Here is a 21,137-nt window from a genome sequence, read left to right on the forward strand (position 1 = left end):
TACCACCAGTTGGTGTGGGGGTGACATTTCAGGGGACCTTATGCTACTAGAGTGAATATTTGTGATAGCGGTGGACAGTAAAATTACAATGGGAGCCTATAGACACAGGGTTTGGGGGTGGGGCGCAAAACACCCCCCAGGTATATATTTTTTTACATAAAATATTTAAATATATTTCTAAAAATACTTTTAAACATTTGTAAATTAAAAAATATATAATTTCTGAGTGGTTTCTGGGAAAACAAATTGTCAGTTAAGTGGTTAAAGCTAAAGCAGCTGACCCCTAATTTCTCTCTAATGCTGGACTGTGCTTAAAGTTAAAGCCACAAAGAACTGTACACGAATGCTTTTGCTTTTAATATACTGGACTGGACTAAATGTGCTAAGAGCTAAACTTGCAGAGCACTTTATGCTAATGCTACTCCACATTTATACAATCGTAAAGAATTGTTTGTCAAACCATAATTGCTGGACTGTTTGTTTAAAATTAGAACTGTAAGGAACAATATCCAGTTGCTAATGTTACATTGTTGCAAATACAGTATTAAGCCTTTTCCAGGGGAATTGAAATTGTTACCAATGTACTATACTGTATTTGTGTCAATTGTGCCACTTACAACAAAATTGAGTTGAATCCTTAGCATGTGTGGTCATTGTGTCTGAGGGGACAATCTAACAATAAGGCCTGCCTCTCTGATCTTACCCGAACCTGGTCCGTTTAAGTACCCCATGCTCTATCTCATGTTCCGATACCTACTTTGGGGTATTGCATATGCAAATACTATATATATGTATGTATCTGCTGTATCTGTAAGTAGCTTCAATGCCCCAAAAGCTTCTGCTTATCCGCTACTGAGGCATGTAGAGTACAAGTTTTCATCCACTCCTGTTGTCACAGTCAGCTTAAGTCCTGTTGACGTCTGCTTGGTGTACTACTACTATTCAGCTAGGTTCCAGTTGCCGAGTAATCTACAGTATACTGTATCCCAGTGGAAAGACTCTCTTCATCTGAACCTATAGACTATGTTCTATCTCTCCATGCTTGGGTAATTCCTCAGCTCAGCGTCATCATCTGCCTGCAGTACGACAACCTGAGTCAGCTACCCCACAAATCCACATTTCTACATTTGGATTCCCATGTATGCAGACATATAGGATTGCTGTTGTAGAATTGAAAGGAGCTTGATAACAGCTAAAAGCCCTCTTTTTGGACACTAATACTGATACTAGTAATTTGATGGTCTTAATTAGGGAGAATCCGATTAAATTTTGTCATACTGTGGAAATAGGATTGCTGCTGGAGAATTGAAAGGAGCTTGGTAACAGCTAAAAGCCCTCTTTTTGGATACTAATACTGATACTAGCAATCAGATGGTCCTAATTAGGGAATCCGACTAAATTTTGTCATACTGTAGAAATTACCTTATCTAAATCACAAATCTTTCAAATTTAATCCAGATTTATATCTAGTATAATAATTGGTTTGATCAAAAGATCACTTTCTATAACCTCTTAAGTGTCACAATCCTGACTGTAGGTTTTATATTTGGTGACTTACCCCTGCCATCTGTCCTGGATCCTGTGTCTTTTCACTCACGGAGTTAAACAGCTTGTCAGTTTTCCTGAGTTCTCTGCCTGAGAGGTAATAGTTAATTAGCTCCACCTGTGGTGATCTCCTGTGTGAGGCTGAATTCAGTAATCTGAAGTTCAGGCTTCAGTGTTCTCTCGGCCTGCTAGGCCTCGCTGCACTTCACAGCCTCCTCTAGAGTAGTCACATGACAGTGACTTCACCTGACCCAGAGTTGTCCAATCCTCTGCCAGCCTGAGACTCTCTACATCACCTAATCCTGCCCACCAATCATCAGGGACCAGGAAGTATAAATCAGGAGGCTGAGTTGGAATCTGGGCCAGTTCCTCATGTCACATACAGCCTTGTGTGAGTCTTATGCTGAGCTCCCTTAAGGTAACCTTTGTACCTAAGTTCCTGTGGGAACTCTGTTCCCTTGTTACCGTTTGGTTTACTTGTGTGTTGCCATTTGATTTCATCATTTTCCCTGAGTCTCAATGTAAAGGCACAGCTGCAATGTTTCGTCTTAAAGGCACAGTACTGAATTCCGTGTTCTCCACTGAAAACCACAGAAGTCGTGTTTCAGTTTTACTACTGTTGTAGTTGGGATCTCCAGAGCTCAGTACCTCGTGCCTCAGCATCTCCGTGCTTCCAGCACCTCGTGCCTCAGTACCTCCGTGCCTCAGTACCTCCGTGCTTCCAGCACCTCCGTGACTCAGTACCTCAGTGCCTCATCATCTCCGTGCCTCAGTACCTCCGTGCCTCAGTACCTCGTGCCTCAGCATCTCCGTGCTTCCAGCACCTCGTGCCTCAGTACATCCGTGCTTCCAGCACCTCCGTGACTCAGTACCTCAGTGCCTCAGTACCTCCGTGCCTCAGTACATCCGTGCCTCAGTACCTCCATGCTTCCAGCACCTCCGTGCCTCAGTACCTCCGTGCTTCCAGCACCTCCGTGACTCAGTACCTCAGTGCCTCATCATCTCCGTGCCTCAGTACCTCCGTGCCTCAGTACCTCGTGCCTCAGCATCTCCGTGCTTCCAGTACCCCCGTACCTCAGCATCTCCGTGCTTCCAGCACCTCCGTGCCTCAGCACCCCTACGCACCCCAGTGTCTCTACGCACCCCAGTGCCTCCACGCACCTCAGTGCCTCCACGTACCTCAGTGCCTCCATGTACCTCAGTGTCTCCAAGCACCTCAGTGTCCCCAAGCACCTCAGTGTCCCCAAGCACCTCAGTGTCCGCAAGCACCTCAGTGTCCGCAAGCACCTCAGTGTCCGCAAGCACCTCAGTGTCTCCAAGCACCCCGTGCCCTTTAGCACAATTATACCTGGTATTCTTCACTGATTCATCAGTGCCTTTCCAGTTCTGTCTTTCAGGAGACCTTCAGCATGCCTCCTGTCTGCCGACCTAATCCTGCATGAGGAGAACCTAGATTCGGCCATCTCTGCTGCGGTTCCTCTTCCCAGTCACCGGAAGAAACCCAGAGTCCACAACAGTCCCAAACCAGGTCAGTGGTAGTATTCATATAATCCTCCAGTCGCCCGCACAGACTTCACTAACACCGGGTTCACAAAACCTTAGTCATGACAGTAGGAACTGGCCACATGGACCCGGCCGAAAGTGTTTGTCTGACGCATGACCTCCTAAGCAATATTGCAGGACGCTTGGAAGGTCTGGAGTCGACTCAGCATCGATTGGCACAGTGTCTGCAGCGGAATTCGTCCTCCAGAGATTCTATGACCTTCTGCTCTAAGACTCCTGACCAACTGCAGATTTTCTACCAGATGTTACTACAGTTACAAGAACTTTTGCCTAGTATTCTCTCTGTGATGCCTGATCTCCTCAGGAATACTACCAACGTTGTTGATCCTGTTTTGTCCCATCCAGTTAATAGAGTCTCTTCCTCTGCGCAAGGGAAAGTTTTTCATCAGAGCTATCCACGGCCCAAGCTCTCTGAAGCTGAACGTCAGTGGCGTAAGGAGCTACATCTCTGTCTTTACTGTGGAAATTCTGGTCATTTTGTTAAAGACTGCATTCTTCGCAAGCCAGGTAATAGTGACAAATCTCAGTATCATAGTGCTCATGACTATAAGTCATCCACAGTATCCGATCCTTCTGCTGCTGACGGGGGTATCAAGAAGGCTACTCTTCTGAGAGAGACTCAAATTTATGACTGGGGTCCGGTGGTTAAAAGACCTTATCCCAAGTTGGGTGTCCAGAGAAGAATGTTCAAGCCATTTACAGTCACAGAGGAGTCCGTGTCCACAGCCCCAGGAGGTGCGTCTTCAGAGCGTCCAGCCCCAGGAGGGGCGTCTTCAGAGCGTCCAGCCCCAGGAGGGGCATTTTCAGAGCGTCCAGCCCCAGTGAGGGGTTCAGAGCGCCCAGCCCCAGAGAGTCTTCAGAGTGCTGCCCAGCCAGTGAGTCTTCAGAGTGCTGCCCAGCCAGTGAGTCTTCAGAGTGCTGCCCAGCCAGAGAGTCTACAGAGTGCTGCCCAGCCAGAGATTCTACAGAGTGCTGCCCAGCCAGAGATTCTACAGAGTGCTGCCCAGCCAGAGAGTCTACAGAGTGCTGCCCAGCCAGAGATTCTACAGAGTGCTGCCCAGCCAGAGAGTCTACAGAGTGCTGCCCAGCCAGAGAGTCTACAGAGTGCTGCCCAGCCAGAGATTCTACAGAGTGCTGCCCAGCCAGAGATTCTACAGAGTGCTGCCCAGCCAGAGATTCTACAGAGTGCTGCCCAGCCCCGTGAAGAGGGGGCTCTTGCCTCAGCCCAGCCCTGTAAAGAAAGGGCTCAGCCCGTCCCGGTTCCAGCCGGTCCAGCAATACTCCAGGCCCTGCCTGGTCAGTCCGTCCCGGTTCCAGCCGGTCCAGCAATACTCCAGGCCCAGCCTGGTCAGTCCGTCCCGGTTCCAGCCGGTCCAGCAATACTCCAGGCTCCACCTGGTCAGTCCGTCCCGGTTCCAGCCGGTCCATCAATACTCCAGGCTCCGCCTGGTCAGTCCGTCCCGGTTCCAGCCGGTCCAGCAATACTCCAGGCCCAGCTTGGCCAGTCCGTTCCGGTTCCAGCCGGTCCATCAATACTCCAGGCTCCGCCTGGTCAGTCCGTCCCGGTTCCAGCCGGTCCTGCAATACTCCAGGACCAGCCTGGTCCGTCTCCTTTGGCTCCAGCCAATCCAAGTATCCTTGGATCCAATCCAGTCCTACTCGTCCAGCCAAAGCTTTCTTCAGTTTCATCCTCTAAGCTTTCGTCTGATGGTTTTCCACCTATTTACTTTGATGGAGATTTATTGCAATATGCCGCTCTGGTTGAACAATTTCTCTCTCGGATGGAGTCTGATCCTTCAGGTGCAGTAACTCTTTCCAACGTTACTCGATATCTGTTCCTGGCATTCAGAGGAAGAGCTTTGGAGTGGGCCAACATGCTCTTTGAGAGTAATGATCCTGTGTTCCATGACTTACAGACTTTCAGTAACGCTGTAGTTAAAGAATTTAGTCCTAAACCTTTGGAATCTGCATCAACGAAGGTCCTAAATTCTTCTGTATGAATTTCTCAAGTTCCTCTAAGATTCAAGATGGGTGTCCGGAGTCCACCCTTGAAGAGGGGGATACTGTCACAATCCTGACTGTAGGTTTTATATTTGGTGACTTACCCCTGCCATCTGTCCTGGATCCTGTGTCTTTTCACTCACGGAGTTAAACAGCTTGTCAGTTTTCCTGAGTTCTCTGCCTGAGAGGTAATAGTTAATTAGCTCCACCTGTGGTGATCTCCTGTGTGAGGCTGAATTCAGTAATCTGAAGTTCAGGCTTCAGTGTTCTCTCGGCCTGCTAGGCCTCGCTGCACTTCACAGCCTCCTCTAGAGTAGTCACATGACAGTGACTTCACCTGACCCAGAGTTGTCCAATCCTCTGCCAGCCTGAGACTCTCTACATCACCTAATCCTGCCCACCAATCATCAGGGACCAGGAAGTATAAATCAGGAGGCTGAGTTGGAATCTGGGCCAGTTCCTCATGTCACATACAGCCTTGTGTGAGTCTTATGCTGAGCTCCCTTAAGGTAACCTTTGTACCTAAGTTCCTGTGGGAACTCTGTTCCCTTGTTACCGTTTGGTTTACTTGTGTGTTGCCATTTGATTTCATCATTTTCCCTGAGTCTCAATGTAAAGGCACAGCTGCAATGTTTCGTCTTAAAGGCACAGTACTGAATTCCGTGTTCTCCACTGAAAACCACAGAAGTCGTGTTTCAGTTTTACTACTGTTGTAGTTGGGATCTCCAGAGCTCAGTACCTCGTGCCTCAGCATCTCTGTGCTTCCAGCACCTCGTGCCTCAGTACCTCCGTGCCTCAGTACCTCCGTGCTTCCAGCACCTCCGTGACTCAGTACCTCAGTGCCTCATCATCTCTGTGCCTCAGTATCTCCGTGCCTCAGTACCTCGTGCCTCAGCATCTCCGTGCTTCCAGCACCTCGTGCCTCAGTACCTCCGTGCTTCCAGCACCTCCGTGACTCAGTACCTCAGTGCCTCAGTACCTCCGTGCCTCAGTACCTCCGTGCCTCAGTACCTCCATGCTTCCAGCACCTCCGTGCCTCAGTACCTCCGTGCTTCCAGCACCTCCGTGACTCAGTACCTCAGTGCCTCATCATCTCCGTGCCTCAGTACCTCCGTGCCTCAGTACCTTGTGCCTCAGCATCTCCGTGCTTCCAGTACCCCCGTACCTCAGCATCTCCGTGCTTCCAGCACCTCTGTGCCTCAGCACCCCTACGCACCCCAGTGTCTCTACGCACCCCAGTGCCTCCACGCACCTCAGTGCCTCCACGTACCTCAGTGCCTCCATGTACCTCAGTGTCTCCAAGCACCTCAGTGTCTCCAAGCACCTCAGTGTCCCCAAGCACCTCAGTGTCCCCAAGCACCTCAGTGTCCGCAAGCACCTCAGTGTCCGCAAGCACCTCAGTGTCTCCAAGCACCCCGTGCCCTTTAGCACAATTATACCTGGTATTCTTCACTGATTCATCAGTGCCTTTCCAGTTCTGTCTTTCAGGAGACCTTCAGCATGCCTCCTGTCTGCCGACCTAATCCTGCATGAGGAGAACCTAGATTCGGCCATCTCTGCTGCGGTTCCTCTTCCCAGTCACCGGAAGAAACCCAGAGTCCACAACAGTCCCAAACCAGGTCAGTGGTAGTATTCATATAATCCTCCAGTCGCCCGCACAGACTTCACTAACACCGGGTTCACAAAACCTTAGTCATGACATTAAGAAGGAAACATCTCCTCAAATTTTGAGACCATTTTCAATAAGAGAAAAAAATGTAATTTAGAAACACCCCTGAAGAAGTCGCTATAAGACGAAACGCGTTGGATGAAAGCATCTTTATTATTAATTTTAAATGTATAAACTGAACAAACAATTGTATTCCTAATGATCAATATTACTTTGTAAGGAAACAATTATAATTTTTATTGCAAATGTGATTTTGAACTACATAGTCTTAACAATAAAAGCGTGTTTTTTTAAATATGGGTGTCTAAATGTGTAAAGTCATCGTCTCTTTATCTATATATATATATATATATATATATATATTCAGAAAAAGTATCCTTATTAGACAAAAAATTGCCTAATACGTTAAAGAAGTGCGCTAAACAGAGATATCATTTGTATGTATATATATATATATATGGATAGGGGGGAGTTATTGCGCCACTTGTGTTTCACAATTATTAAAAATAGGAAATAACATATAACATAAAAAGTGAAGTTTAAAATAGACACTCCCTAAAAATTCAAAAGGGTGTCAGCTGACCCCCAAACAGGGATGGTAGTTCCCTGCAATATGAGAGAATGTAAAAAAAGGGGGAAGGGGGGAATATAGCGACCAACGGTGTCTTTAAAAACTCACAATGATGGTAAAAAATATAAATACAATTTATTCACATAAAATAAAGTTTTGACATAAGGTTTTACACATAAAAATATCTTAATAACAGGTCTCTTTAAAAAATGGGATAAAAACAATTTACACAATTCTAAGTATACTACCAGTTAAAAATAGATAAGAAGATTGTAACTTAACTTGGTATAAGGTCACTGCCAGGTTGCCCAACGCGTTTCGTCATACAGACTTCATCATATATATATATACACACAGATGGAGCCACGCTAATCATGGCTCCATCTGTGCCTGGGCACGCCCGCCTAGGCGAGCCCAATACAGCATCTGCACCGCGTGCGCATATGTGAACCCCATTCAATACAGTGGGAGCGTCTCTGTGCATTCCCGTAGCGGGGCTAGGCGCCGAATTACCTAGTCTTGTCGGGAGTGCACATTTGCGATGGATACGCACTACATGACCCGGCTCGGGTCATCCCATCAAGTTCTGATCTTGGATCTAAAAACCGAGTCCTGCATGTTTTGGATGGAATATAAATCCTTCCCTCATGATTTCAGGAGTAATTTCAAACTAGCAAAAAAGTTTATTATGATGTCATACTGTAGGAACAAAAACAGATCAAAATTACACGTTTTTAGCTGTTTTTATCAATTTTAAAGAAATCCAGGTCCAACACCAAAATGAAACCAAAACACTTGAGAGAGGTTTTGTCAAAACCAAAACACGTCAATGATTTAGAGCAAAGCAAAAAACAGGGGTCTGATTCACATTTCTAACATTAAAATTGTATTGCAATTGAGTGACAGGTTTTTTTTTATCACAATTTCAAGAAACTTTCTACTAACATTTCCCAAATTCAGTTGGTAATGTTATTAGCTCCTCCATGCCTTCCTGCAACTGTTACTAAACACATGGCTTCTAACTGCGCTTGTGAGATATATAGTTATATTATCTAGCAAGGCTATTTATTTTCATTGCCCATATGTATGACGTGTTTTGCTGTGATTTCCGCATTTACAGTATATCCAGAGAGAAGATTTGTGTCATATACTGTACAGAAAAAACTATGATAATATTAGTAGTCCTCTTTTGGGTGCTCTTTTTGGTACATTATTATTAACTATTAAAGGACCTGCTCTCTCCATACACTGCTCCACCACCACACTGACTGCTACTCATTACCCCCCCACACTCCTCTTTGAGCCACTCCCTCATACTGTCCCATCCTGACCCCACTCTTCTCGACTCCAGTACTTACTCCAGGCCAGGTCCTCCTTTTCTGTGGTGCTTACACATTTATTATATACAGTAGATGCACTTTTTTATCCATATTCAGTGGGACGTGCCCATAACCTCTGCTGTTCAGACAGAACTCCACCCTACCCAGTATAAGAGGTGGAGAAGCTCCAATAACAAAAAGCTCCAAATGGCATCCCTCTATATTTTTAATTTATGTATGGTGAAGTGTATGGACTCTCATGAAAACTGATATTTGCCAATATGTACAGATGTGTCCTCATCGTTGGCATTCTATAATGGGTCCAGGGGGGCACACACGGCACCCATGTTTTAATACTTACCTTTCCAGAGTCCCGCGTTGAGCGCTGCAGCCTTCTGAGAAAATTGCAGTCAAAATGGCCACCGTGCATGTGCAGTAGTTAAATTAGTATCCGGAACATAGCAGGTGCCATGTTTCTGGAGATCTGCGCATGCGCAGTAGACTCCGGCACAATGCCAGAGCCTACTGCACCGTGGAGAGGAGGGGGCCCACCCAGAGTCTGCACACAGCCCTCCTCCTCTGTTACAACACCCCTGGTCCTCATATAACTAACCTCAATGTGCTATGTGACACGAGACGCCTGGCAGCTTACTTAGCTCACTTATATATCTTTGTGCAACTGAATCATTATATGAAATGCTATGATGAAGCAGCTGCTTATTTTTTCAATGGCAAATACCATTGTGCTTTGTATGCAGATACACAAGTGTTGCAAAACACATTAATCAATGCAGTCTTCTGGTGTGTCCCAGTCAGGTAAAAATATGCAAAAATACGGCTGTTGCTAGCACGGAACCTGGTGTCCTGGGGGGGGGGGGGGGGGGGGGGGGGCGGTTTGACTCGATTGCAGCAATATTGTATGAGGGTACACAGCGGCAGATCCAGTAGAAAATGAAAGGGGGGGCACCATGAGATAGGGGAACGGTAATAGTTATATTTACATGCACCTAAGGCACGTGTGCTCACAGATAAGGGGAGTGGTATCACAGGGGGTGTGGCCTCACAGAATACGCCATCAGGTAATGAATGTCTGTAGGAGCGCATCCTGGTTTATTGCCAATGTTTCACCCTGATGAAAGGGCTGATTGGGCCTTGAAATGTTGGTCACCTGTTCCATTAGTTATGGGAGACAGGAAGGCACCCCAGCACAATATAATTATTATAGTTTTTAGTTCGTGCTGGCAGGTGCAGCATACCTTGTTTTGGGCACTGTAGTGAGACTCAGACTGCAGGACACGAACTGCCCATCTTTGATTAGCAGAAGTAGCCAGCTGGATCTCCAACAAGCAGCATAAGACATCTGCAGGACAGCCCTGTCACAATCACACAGGCCGCCTTCTCAAAGCTGAGGTGAGTTTGACTGCACCTAGCATGGTGGTAAAGGAAGTGGAGGAGGACGTGCTGGGAAACTGTGCGGTGTAGTGAGGGCTAATGAAGCCTTCTGCTCCATCATAAGTAACAGTCTTACTCAATGCTGGCATTTGAACCCTGCACCTGGGCTGCACTCTGCCTGGCTGGCAGTGGGGGAGGTAGGTTGCAGTGTGAGCAGGGGGAGGCTGGAGCTGCAGCTCCAGCATCCCCATTGGTTACCACATGGATTTGCCATTAGAGCAGTGGCGGGTCCTAGTGCCTGCCGGCTCTTTTTTCAAATCTGACTGACGGAAATAGCAGTACTGCTGCTGCTGTTCTCCTTTTGAAAAAAAAAAAAGAAGAAGTCAGAAACGACAGGGGTGGATCCGCCTATGAGGGCACATCTGTATCTGCATGGTTACAGGTTAGTTTCATGAGGGCTGCATTGTCAAGTAGATTGCAAATGCAAACTATCTTATAAAAAATGTTTTTTTTAGAAAATAAAGTGAAATTAAACACCAATTAGGAATATGTTTCCCTCGGCCAGGAAAATGAGCTGGAATACAAATAGTTTTATAACCAATATTTAAATTTGTCCCATTGTTAAACTAGGATTTTTAATTAATGTGTACAAACATTCCCAGGTTCACAAAATGTTTCTACTTTATCACTCCAGGGTCTCCAGCAAAGTTTAGAAAGCTTCATATTTCTATCATATTTACATTTGAAGACTTTTTTGACATTAATTGAGGTTTATATGACGGTAAACAAATGAAAATATTGTAAGCGCATACTCTGGTGGCTCTTGGAATCTTACAAACACATAACATCATAGAGTAGATTTTACACAGTGTCTCACTGGAAATTAATTTTCAATAGACATGCTGTAGAAAGTTTATTTCTTATTATGTGTTATTCCCATTGAAGAAATATGAATATTCTGTTTCATATGTTCACTGTCATAAATGCCAGCTTTATTTAATATTAATCTCCTGGTTTTTTACCTCTATGTCACTGGTACCTGTCAAGAAATTATTTGTTTCTATTTTTCTGCATTCATATATAAAACATTTTGCTTCTAACCTTTACTTGTTTTGCTTAACTTTTTTCATTTTATCTCTGTGCATAAACTGATTACAATTTTAAACAGGTACAAATATGATATCATTTATAAGTACAATTATACATATTTGGCAAGTAACACCACATGAAATTAGAAATATCATGTTTAATGAAAATATTGCAACACTTGAAATCAAATATTATACACAAGAGGTTCCCAAACTTTTTGAATCACTGTTCCGGAGTATCAGAATTTTTTTCACAGCACCCTTAGGCAAAAATTTAGAAATAAATATTAAATTATGTAAATTGTATTTATATGTCATCCTTAGGTTCAATTGTGTGGTGAGGGACAAGACTTGCTTCTGGTTGTGCATATATTATCTGGTGGCACTTGGCAGCCACCAGCACTGGCTTTTCCCATTACTTTGACCATAAATAATTTGAATTGGTGCTGGACCACCAATACAAGGCACCTGTGCAAGTGGCTCGAGGCACCCCAGGATGCCTAGGCACACATTTTGAGAACCACTGATATACACTGATTTATCAAGCCTTGGAGAGTGATAAATAGCACGGTGATAAAGTACCAACCAATCAGCTCCTAACTGCCATGTTACAGCCTGTGTTTGAAAAATGACAATAAGGAGCTGATTGGCTGGTACATTATCACTGTGGTATTTATCACTCTCCAAGGCATGATAAATCTGGGCCTAATATCTTTCCAGATGGGGAAACCATATGGGTGTTTCATTAAAAAAAAAAATAGTTTTTTAGGTAGTGATTGTTTTAAGCATTACCCATGTAAAACTGCTACTATGGATAAACCAGGTGCTTCTTATCTTTCATGTCATGCTAACTTTAGCCGTGTTTGACCACTTGCAGAAGACATCTGAGACCAGTAGCGGGATGTAGTGGAGTCCGAGATCGCCAGAGGTGCGGCATGCCAGGCGATCTTGGGCATTTTTTAAAGCACCAATCACGTACAAAGCATGGTTTTTTAAAGGGGCAAACACAAAATACTGTCACTGGAGGAGAACCCAACATAAAAAGTGTGGTTTCTTGCAGGTAACAGTAGTTGTCAGTTGTATCTTGCTCAAAGTTAGGAAACCACTGATGAGACAGGGTTTGTGTATGCAGCCAAAGAGTAGCATCCTAAATTTTCTAAGTAGAAAGTCTGCTAAGGTTTAGTAGTAATCCAGCTATTTCTCTTTTATTATTTATTTATTTATTTATTACTAGTTATTTATATAGAGCACACATATTCCGCAGCGCTTTACAGGTAGAATATTTGGTCATTCACATCAGTCCCAATCTATATTTCCTACCACATGTACACACACACACATTCACGCTAGGGTTAATCTTGTTGGGATCCAATTAGCCTACCAGTAGATATTTGGATTGTTGGAGGAAACCGGAGTACCCAGAGGAAACCCACGCAAGTACGCAGAGAGTATACAAACTCCACACAGATAGGGCCATGGTGGGAATTAAACCCATGACCTCAGTGCTGTGAGGCAGTAATGCTAACCATTACACCATCTGTACTTCCCCATATGATGATTAATATCTTTATGGGTGTTAGATCATTGTTTAGATTATGTGGTTGATGCAAAATTGCATGCCACTATGGACAGCACATTAGCTGTTAGCAGGTCTCATTATATACTAAGGTATGCAAACAGCATTAAATTAGATTTGTGTCCAAAAGAACAAAAAAACATGATGTATAAACACTTCTTCCCATTCCATTAACAGCTATAAATGCCACCTCTGCAATTAAAATCAATGTCTAGAAGTTATGCAATACTTTGCAAATTATTGATCATCCACCAGTTTGTTTCTTCACTACTTATCACTTTGCTCAAACGCATAATAATATTTGAGGCAAATTTGGTTCTGTGAAAGAGGAACATCAATGAAGTGCTACTCTTCATATGGAAAGGTGACATCACTACAATAAGTACCACAATACATAAACAACAATAGTCAAAATCTTAGATTCACTACCAACTATAGCCAAGCAAAAGCAGAATTCCTAGATCTGGGCATATCTATAGACGATGAACCTCCTAACAGCTGATGATGACCCTGTGCATGAATCAATGATAACACTTTAACCTTAAATAAAATAATGACACAGAGACTTAGATTTGGCAGAAACTGTTAGCTTATTTATTTCAATGAGCTATAACTATAAATAGATGTAAGGAAAAAGAATTAGAGAATGGTGTCAAAGAAAGAACAGCTAAACTCCTTCCACAACCCTCAAAAACTGACAACATCATCACAACCATAAACCAAACAAGCTTACCACACAAAGGTATCCACTCAACCTTCTACCTTGACTACCCACCAATATGGGTGATGAGGCTGCCCCCATTAGGGTGATCCAGCAGACATAAACAGTCAACGAAGGTGAGCGTACCAACAACTAGGAACCAATCAAAAACCAACCTATATACACCCTAAACCAGGTAACCTGCCATTCTTTCCCGCCAACCACAGCTAACGCAACACCTAAATCAAAGCAAAACCAACAGCAACAAAAAAGGGGAGGGGGAGTGGGAAGACAAGAGAAAAAGAGGCTGACTCCACCCCAAACATGCCCTAAACTATCCCCCTCCTTGCTTCACTATTAGATTAAAACTACCACCTGATACAGTATCATACATGGCCGTCCCCAGCCTTTGAGGTCTAACCCTCTCCTTTTCTATCTAGTTAATACGCCCTGCTCAACAATCAAAACCTAAATGCACTACAAAAAAGGGTAAATAGTTACATTCTGGTGAGCAGCAACAAACACCCAAATGTAATCACAAACATACCACAGGACAATTCACATGCATTAGAAGGAATTGCTCAGTAATGCAGGACATAAGCCAGGAAATTAAGGGACAGGAAAATGTTTATAAGAAAATGCCTTTTAACAATGCCAAAACTAAACCAAACCAAGAAAGTGGTATATGTGGTCTGCGCTGATTAGGTAATAGAGCAGCTCAATTCAAATATATGCTAATTTCAAGACTAAGGGGGACATTTACTAAGCAGTGATAAGAGCGTAGAAACGAGCCAGTGGAGAAGTTGCCCATAGCAACCAATAGGCACTGAAGTAACATCTATAATTTGCATACTATACAGAGCTGCTGATTGGTTGATGGGGCAACTTCTCCAGTGGCTCACTTCTCTGCTCTTATCACTGCTTAGTAAATGTCCCTCCAAGAGAGAGCTTGTGTGTATAGTTTTCAGGGTTTGTAAATTGTATAATGTTAATGGCTAAAAATGTGAATAGTGCATGCAAAGTAACAATAAAAATGAATACATGCAACACAATGTTTACAGTCTTTTGAGAGCCAGTAGGAAATGTGTATTATGTGTATTATTGTGAGTTACTGTGTATAATGGAGAGTGCCCTGAGACTACAAAGTCCACTGTGCCACAACTGTATTTAAGCCAGCATATAGTGTGTGCACTATCATGGCCCACTGCGCCCAACATAATCCTAAAGCTCTTGGTTGCACCTGAACAATCCTTGTAATTTTTACCTGCTGTTAACCCTGTGTTACCTGGTTAATTAACCACCCTCTGGTTAAGTCACTGGCCAGGTGAACTAACCTTCATTTGCACACTGCTGCCACCTACTGTACCACCTACTGTATGCCAATAGCTGCTATTTCCCCTCTGCTCCGTCCTGCCCCATGATCCAAGTATCCTGCCCACTTTGTCCGTGCAGCTTCTGTCTCTTCTCTGTTCCATCCTGCCCTCTGTTCCATGCTGACATCCCACACTACATACTTTTTCTCGATGCTTCATACAGCTACATCCCTGTCCTTTGTAGCTGCTGCCTTCAACACTACATACTGTCTCCCCATGCTCTATATTGCCTCCAGCTGCTATGTGGTGCTGCAACTCCATCTATACTGCCTTTTCCCCTGGTCCATGCTGCCTCCCCCCTGCACTGTGGTGCTGCCTCCATCCCAACTCCCTGTAACTGTTCCCTCTTCTCTGATCTGTGGCCAGTGACTGACCTCCCCAGGGATTTCCTGTGGGCCAGCAGCCCCAGTGACGTTATGGGGCTGCCAGGGGAAGACAGAAGCCATGCAACTTCTGTCTGTTATGAAGATCATGCAGACTGTTACATACTGTAGGTGAATGTATATTTGTTAGGCTTGTATTTTGCCTATAGCCCATCACTCCCCACCCCCCATGTTTGCGTGTCTTGTCAGTTTCCTGTGCCCACTTTCCCTCTTTTTTTTTTACTTTTTCTAGTGTTCTCTCTATCCCCCCTCTCTCTATGATGTATCTGTTACACTAACGTTTACAGGTGCTTAATTTACTTTTTCAGACTCTCTCTCTCTCCTAGTGCATCAGTGTCTGTTGCCCAATTTACCCTTGGTTTTATGTATATAGGTATTATAGTCATGTTTTACAGTGTAGTGTAGCTTATAGAGGGGTCAGTAATGTAGTGTAGGGTATAAAGGGATCAGTGATTGTGATGTAATGTAGAGTATAGAGAATTCAGTAGCGTAAGGTATAGAGGGGTCAGTGATGTAATGTAGTGTAGAGGGATCACACAATGTACCACTTACAAAATGGCCTCAGCCTATACATCAGACCACAAGCACTCTGGAGGTCATTCCGACCTGATTGCATGCTAGCTATTATTTGCAGCGCTGCGATCAGGTCAGAACTGGGCAAAACTGTGCATGCGTATGCGCGTCGTATGGGTACAAAGTGGATCAGTTTGGGCGATGTATTTAATGAAGAATCCATTCGCACAGCCGATTGAAAGAAGATTGACTGGAAGAAGGCGTTTATGGGTGTCAACTTTTTAGGGAGTGGTTGGAAAAACGCAGGCGTGTCCAAGCGTTTGCAGGGCGGGTGTGTGACATCACTTCCGGGACCGGACAGGCTGAAGTGATCGCAGCGGCTGAGTAAGGTCAGACCTTTTCAGAAACTACACAAAATGTTTTTGTTCCGCTCAGCTGCACATGCGTTCACACACTTGCAAAGCGAAAATACACTCCCCCATAGGCGGCGACTATCTGATCATAGGGCTGCAAAAAACAGCTAGCAAGCGATCAACTCGGAATGACCCCCTTTGTCTGTGTATGTGATGATTGCAGCATATTCAGTTAACAAGTAGACTGCATACCAATCATTGGTGATTCAGTCCGACAAAAACTGCTGCTGAGACAAACTTCTCTAAGGGCAGCAAAATTATTCCGTTTTGGCTCTAGCAGGTGCTTTCTATGCATGCATGAATGGTGAAATACTGGGATCATAATTAGAGAGAGATGATTAACAAAGACAAACATAAATGTATAAACTGGAAAGACACAGCAGGTAACATTCCCTTGAGGAAATCCTACCAAAGGACAAAAAAAGTAGGGTACATGTCTGAATCACACCCTTTTGACACATACTGTTGTATGAGAGGGACTTTAAGTGTGAACAACGTTTAACATTATTCTATATATACATTATGGTGTCCTAAGCAGTTATAACAGCATTATGCATACAGGTTACAAATAGGATAGGATCAGCATTGTGACATTCCAGGTAAGTAACACATTACATTATAAATCTGCATTATTGTTTCCTAAGTAGTCCCTGATACTATGTGCTCTGTATTAAGGTGGTGTGATGGTGTAAAATGAAGTGAAAAGAGAAAATATACAGACAGCGCTAGCAGATTTCTTATTAAATAATGATTTATTAATTATAATTTCCTCTATTAATATCTCGGATAAAAAATCCCTTTCTTACCTCTAAAACTTAATTGCATACAATTATACAAAACTTTTATCTAAAATCATGGCACTAATAGATATACAATCACAACACATTTAATAATATTACTCTGCTCTCTTAGACCACTTAATTTCTCCTTGATACAAGCAGCATACATACAACTCTAACCAATTACCTCACACTGGGGGTAATTCTGAGTTGATCGCAGCAGCAAGTTTTTTAGCAATTGGGCAAAACCATGTGCACTGCCGGGGGGCAGATATAACATTTGCAGAGAGAGTTAGATTTGGGTGGGTTATTTTGTTTCTGTGCAGGGTAAATACTGGCTGCTTTATTTTTACACTGCAGTTTAGATTTCAGTTTGAATACACCCCACCCAAATCTAACTCTCTCTGCACATGTTATATCTGCCCCCCCTGCAGTGCACATGGTTTTGCCCAATTGCTAACAAACTTGCTGCTGCGATCAACTCAAAAATTACCCCCACTGTTTCACTTCAGTGTTACAGATTCTTCCAGCTCTAGTTAGATGTTAAATGTCTCTATTCCACTCAAGATGAGGGTGTGCAATTCATTGACACACATATAAAACAAAAGAATCACTTGTTCAGGACCAAGTTAAATTATTACTTGCTTCCAGGTGTTCGTTTTAACCTGGGAATATTAAATAGCTTTTTCTCCTCTCTTTTGGGATCCACGCTGATTTCGTGCACAACCGCAGTTGGTTAATTATTAATTATATGGTTAGACATGCATGTATAGAATAACTTATCTCAAGATAACAGAGTTAGTATAGTGTCACAGCGGACATTTAGACATGGCCATGTTAAAATTCAGTTTTTACCGCAATCTCTCCTGGGTTCCGTTATATTGTGCTCCCGGCTTTTGGTGCCCAAAACCTTTGTAAAAAGCCTTATCCGGAGATCATCAGATTGTTCCCAGCCTGGAGACAGAAGTGCGGTATGGTAATCACAGGTAGAGCGGATGAATAAAGACACATTTCTCTTTAACTAATTACTAGCGCCAGGGGGCTACTTTATTGTAGGTCTTTGGTTTTGTGTTTTTCTAAAATGAAGTGAGTTGGAGGAGCAATTATAAAGATGGGCTGAATAGACACAGTTGAAGTGGAAGTGGAAGTGACAGCGAGGCATCATTGAATTGATTGTATAAGTTGCTAGGTTACTGCATCACATCACCACATCGCGTCACTTCCACCGGAACTGGAAGAGACGCGTAAGACGCGGCTCCCGGATTGACTCTGCTTGGTAACCAGGGACACTAAGCAATATGTAATCATGCCCCTCCCCTATCACTTTTAAATACAGCAGTATCTCCAAGTCCAACACACAGTGAACAAGCCATCTGGTGAAACGGCCATCTGTGGACAGTGTGTCTGAACTGTGCACAGTTCAGCATACATTTTATACTGGTATCGTATATGCCCACTTGGGTTTCTCTAATTATTTACCTTGCTTGCTGCACCAATATCTTTTGTATTAAGAATGTAGAGCAATTATGGAAACATGTTTAACTCTTTCTGGAATCTTATTATTTGAACACAATTTGGCACCATATCATTTGATTATCATTTTGATGCTGTTAAGCATCCTCTTACGTATTTGATGCCAATATTTACCATCAATTTTTTGAAGGAATTGGTATATCCCACTCTGTAATATTATGAACCTGACTTTTTGACTTGTTTGTCATAGAGATACTATTTGAACTAATAATTTATGGTAACCATCTCTATCCAAGACAGATGTTGCTTTTTATTATTTTTTTTTATTTGTTTACCATTTCTGGCATAAGAATATATCACAAATATGTCTAGCCTATGCTGAAACTCTATTATTTGAACATATCTCAGTATCTCATCATTTGATTCAAGTGTGAATACTATTCCCTGACGCTGACAAGCATCCTTTATAGATTTCTGATGTCAATGATAACTACCATAATTTTGAAAATATCAGGATTTATATATTACATCTCGTAATAATATCAATACCCTATTTCTGATTTCAATAGGCCTAGGTTGGGCTACCTACCTCTCTCATCCACTGTCCGCTACAATTATTTATATGACAGTAGGACAGCAGAAGGTGGAGCTCCTACCCTATTCTTTATGTGCCAATCTGATTTCAGTACTCTCTCATTCAGTTGCCAGTAATTTATTCTCTGCAATGTTTAAGTAACAGAGAACCTGTGCAAATCCACTGGACAGCAGAAGTACTCTATTTCTTGGTATAAGTCATCAACCACACTCTCTCATTTGTTCTATTTGGATATATTACCGCCATTTTTCACTGGTCACGCCTGATCTCATCTGCTCTTGGAAGCTAAGCAGTGACAAGCCTGATTAGTATCTAGATGGGAGACCTCTAGGGAATATCAGGTGCAGTAAGCAAAACTCCTTAATTTGATACAAACAGCATAAGTGGCGGTGAAACCTTTGACCTCTTTACCACTACTCCATCATCTACTCTATCCTTTTGATTTATAATAAGGGTGCAGCTATCTAAACTCATACCAGGAGATCCTTAGAAAACATAAGGCACTTTATATTGGATAAATATTGTATTTATAATTATCTCTACTATGCCTGTGTTTTCCATTTTGTCTGGATATCCACTGAGATTCCAGCTTTAAATATATTCACCTTAGGTGTATTTTACATATCTCAAGCATTTGAACTTGGTGAGTAATTTTGATATCACTAAACATCTCACACTATTGGTGTGAAGGTATCATATATATTTGTGTTTTATATATGTTTGTGTCCTTCAAAGTATCAATAATTTTGTAGTATATAATTAAAAGTTAAGTTTTATTTTTTTTCTAATTTTTCAAGCGTGCCCCAACAGAGTCTCTCTTTTCCTCTTCTTCTTATAAACAGTTTATACCATTGACTCTGGGAGTACCACCAAACCGCAATATTGATACCCAATTTTACGGATCTTATGTAGAATATATTGTTGGTATCGCTGGGGCAATATTGAATCAAGCCCCTTTTAGAAACTATTAAATCCAGTGCGGGACTAAACAAACCCCCGTTAGTGTAATCTACAGAAGATACAATTTTGCCCACTAATTTTTGTCTAGTTGCTTAAATGTAACATTAGATTGAAAGTACAAATCCCCCTTGTCAGTTGGTGATCCCAGTGACGTTGAGCTAGGCACGGGAGCCCTTACGGCGAATTGCTGGGAGATTACAACAAAAAGGACTGAGAGACATTTATAAATCACAATTATCCCAGTGGTTGTACCAAATTGCCACTAAGCCCTATGGAGATGTTTATATGTTGTGGTATTATATGGCATGTGGTGTCTTTGTTCTACAGGTAATAGGCATATGTTTTAAAGAAACCAACAGAGAACTTTTAGTTATTTCCATTTCTGAATTAATTAAGGAGGTTTATATTCTTTTTTAACATAACCCTTTTGTGTATTTATTTATGTCTTAGAAGGTACTGTATGCGCTGAGGAATTTGGTCTTAGACACATGTTACCGAGAGTTGTGTATGATAATGGTACTCCCTTATAATCAAGCTTTAAATACGCAGAGGGACGAGGTATGTAGCGGCAGAGTAGGAGACTAGATCTGTCCATGGGATTAAGGGGTCTATTTACTAAGCCTTGGATGGAGATAAAGTGGATGGAGGTAAAGTACCAGTCAATCAGCTACTAACTACCATGTCACAGGCTGTGCTTGAAAAATGACAGTTAGGAGCTGGTTGGTTGGTACTTTATCTCCGTCCACTTTATCTCCATTCAAGACTTAGTAAATAGACCCCTAATGGCCTTATTCATGCATGCACGCTAATGCCTCAGACGCCGCCTTGTTCATAGAGACGCCCAATGCTGCCATCTCACATCTGCCACTTACATATAACAGTGGGAACATCAGTAACATCAGTTGCACATCAGTCGCACCATCGAACTTCTGAGCTACCCTATGCTGTCTCAGACTGAGCGTCTCTCCTAAGATGCTGTGACCTCTCCAGAAGAGAGCAGACAAAATACTGTAAATACAGACCGCAGATAAAGATTCAAATAAAAGGATTAAAATAATCTCTGTTATCTCTAGAGACTGCTGTGTGTAAAAATTCAGGATGATCAGTAATTTCTGAGATATGCAAACAACTTGGTCTGGCACCAACAATCATTCCACAGTCAAAGTCTCTTTACATCTTTTTTCCATTTGAACAACAACTGGTCCTCTTCACCATCTCTGCATG

General features: G+C 42.9%; 1 pseudogene; it reads left to right on the forward strand.

Annotated features, from left to right (window-relative positions):
• Nucleotides 1–19,187: 19,187 nt before the first annotated feature.
• On the forward strand, nucleotides 19,188–19,306 carry LOC134912527 (5S ribosomal RNA; annotated as a pseudogene).
• The last annotated feature ends 1,831 nt before the right edge of the window (nucleotides 19,307–21,137 follow it).

Source organism: Pseudophryne corroboree, chromosome 4, assembly GCF_028390025.1.
Source record: "Pseudophryne corroboree isolate aPseCor3 chromosome 4, aPseCor3.hap2, whole genome shotgun sequence".
NCBI classification, from domain to species: Eukaryota; Metazoa; Chordata; class Amphibia; order Anura; family Myobatrachidae; genus Pseudophryne; species Pseudophryne corroboree.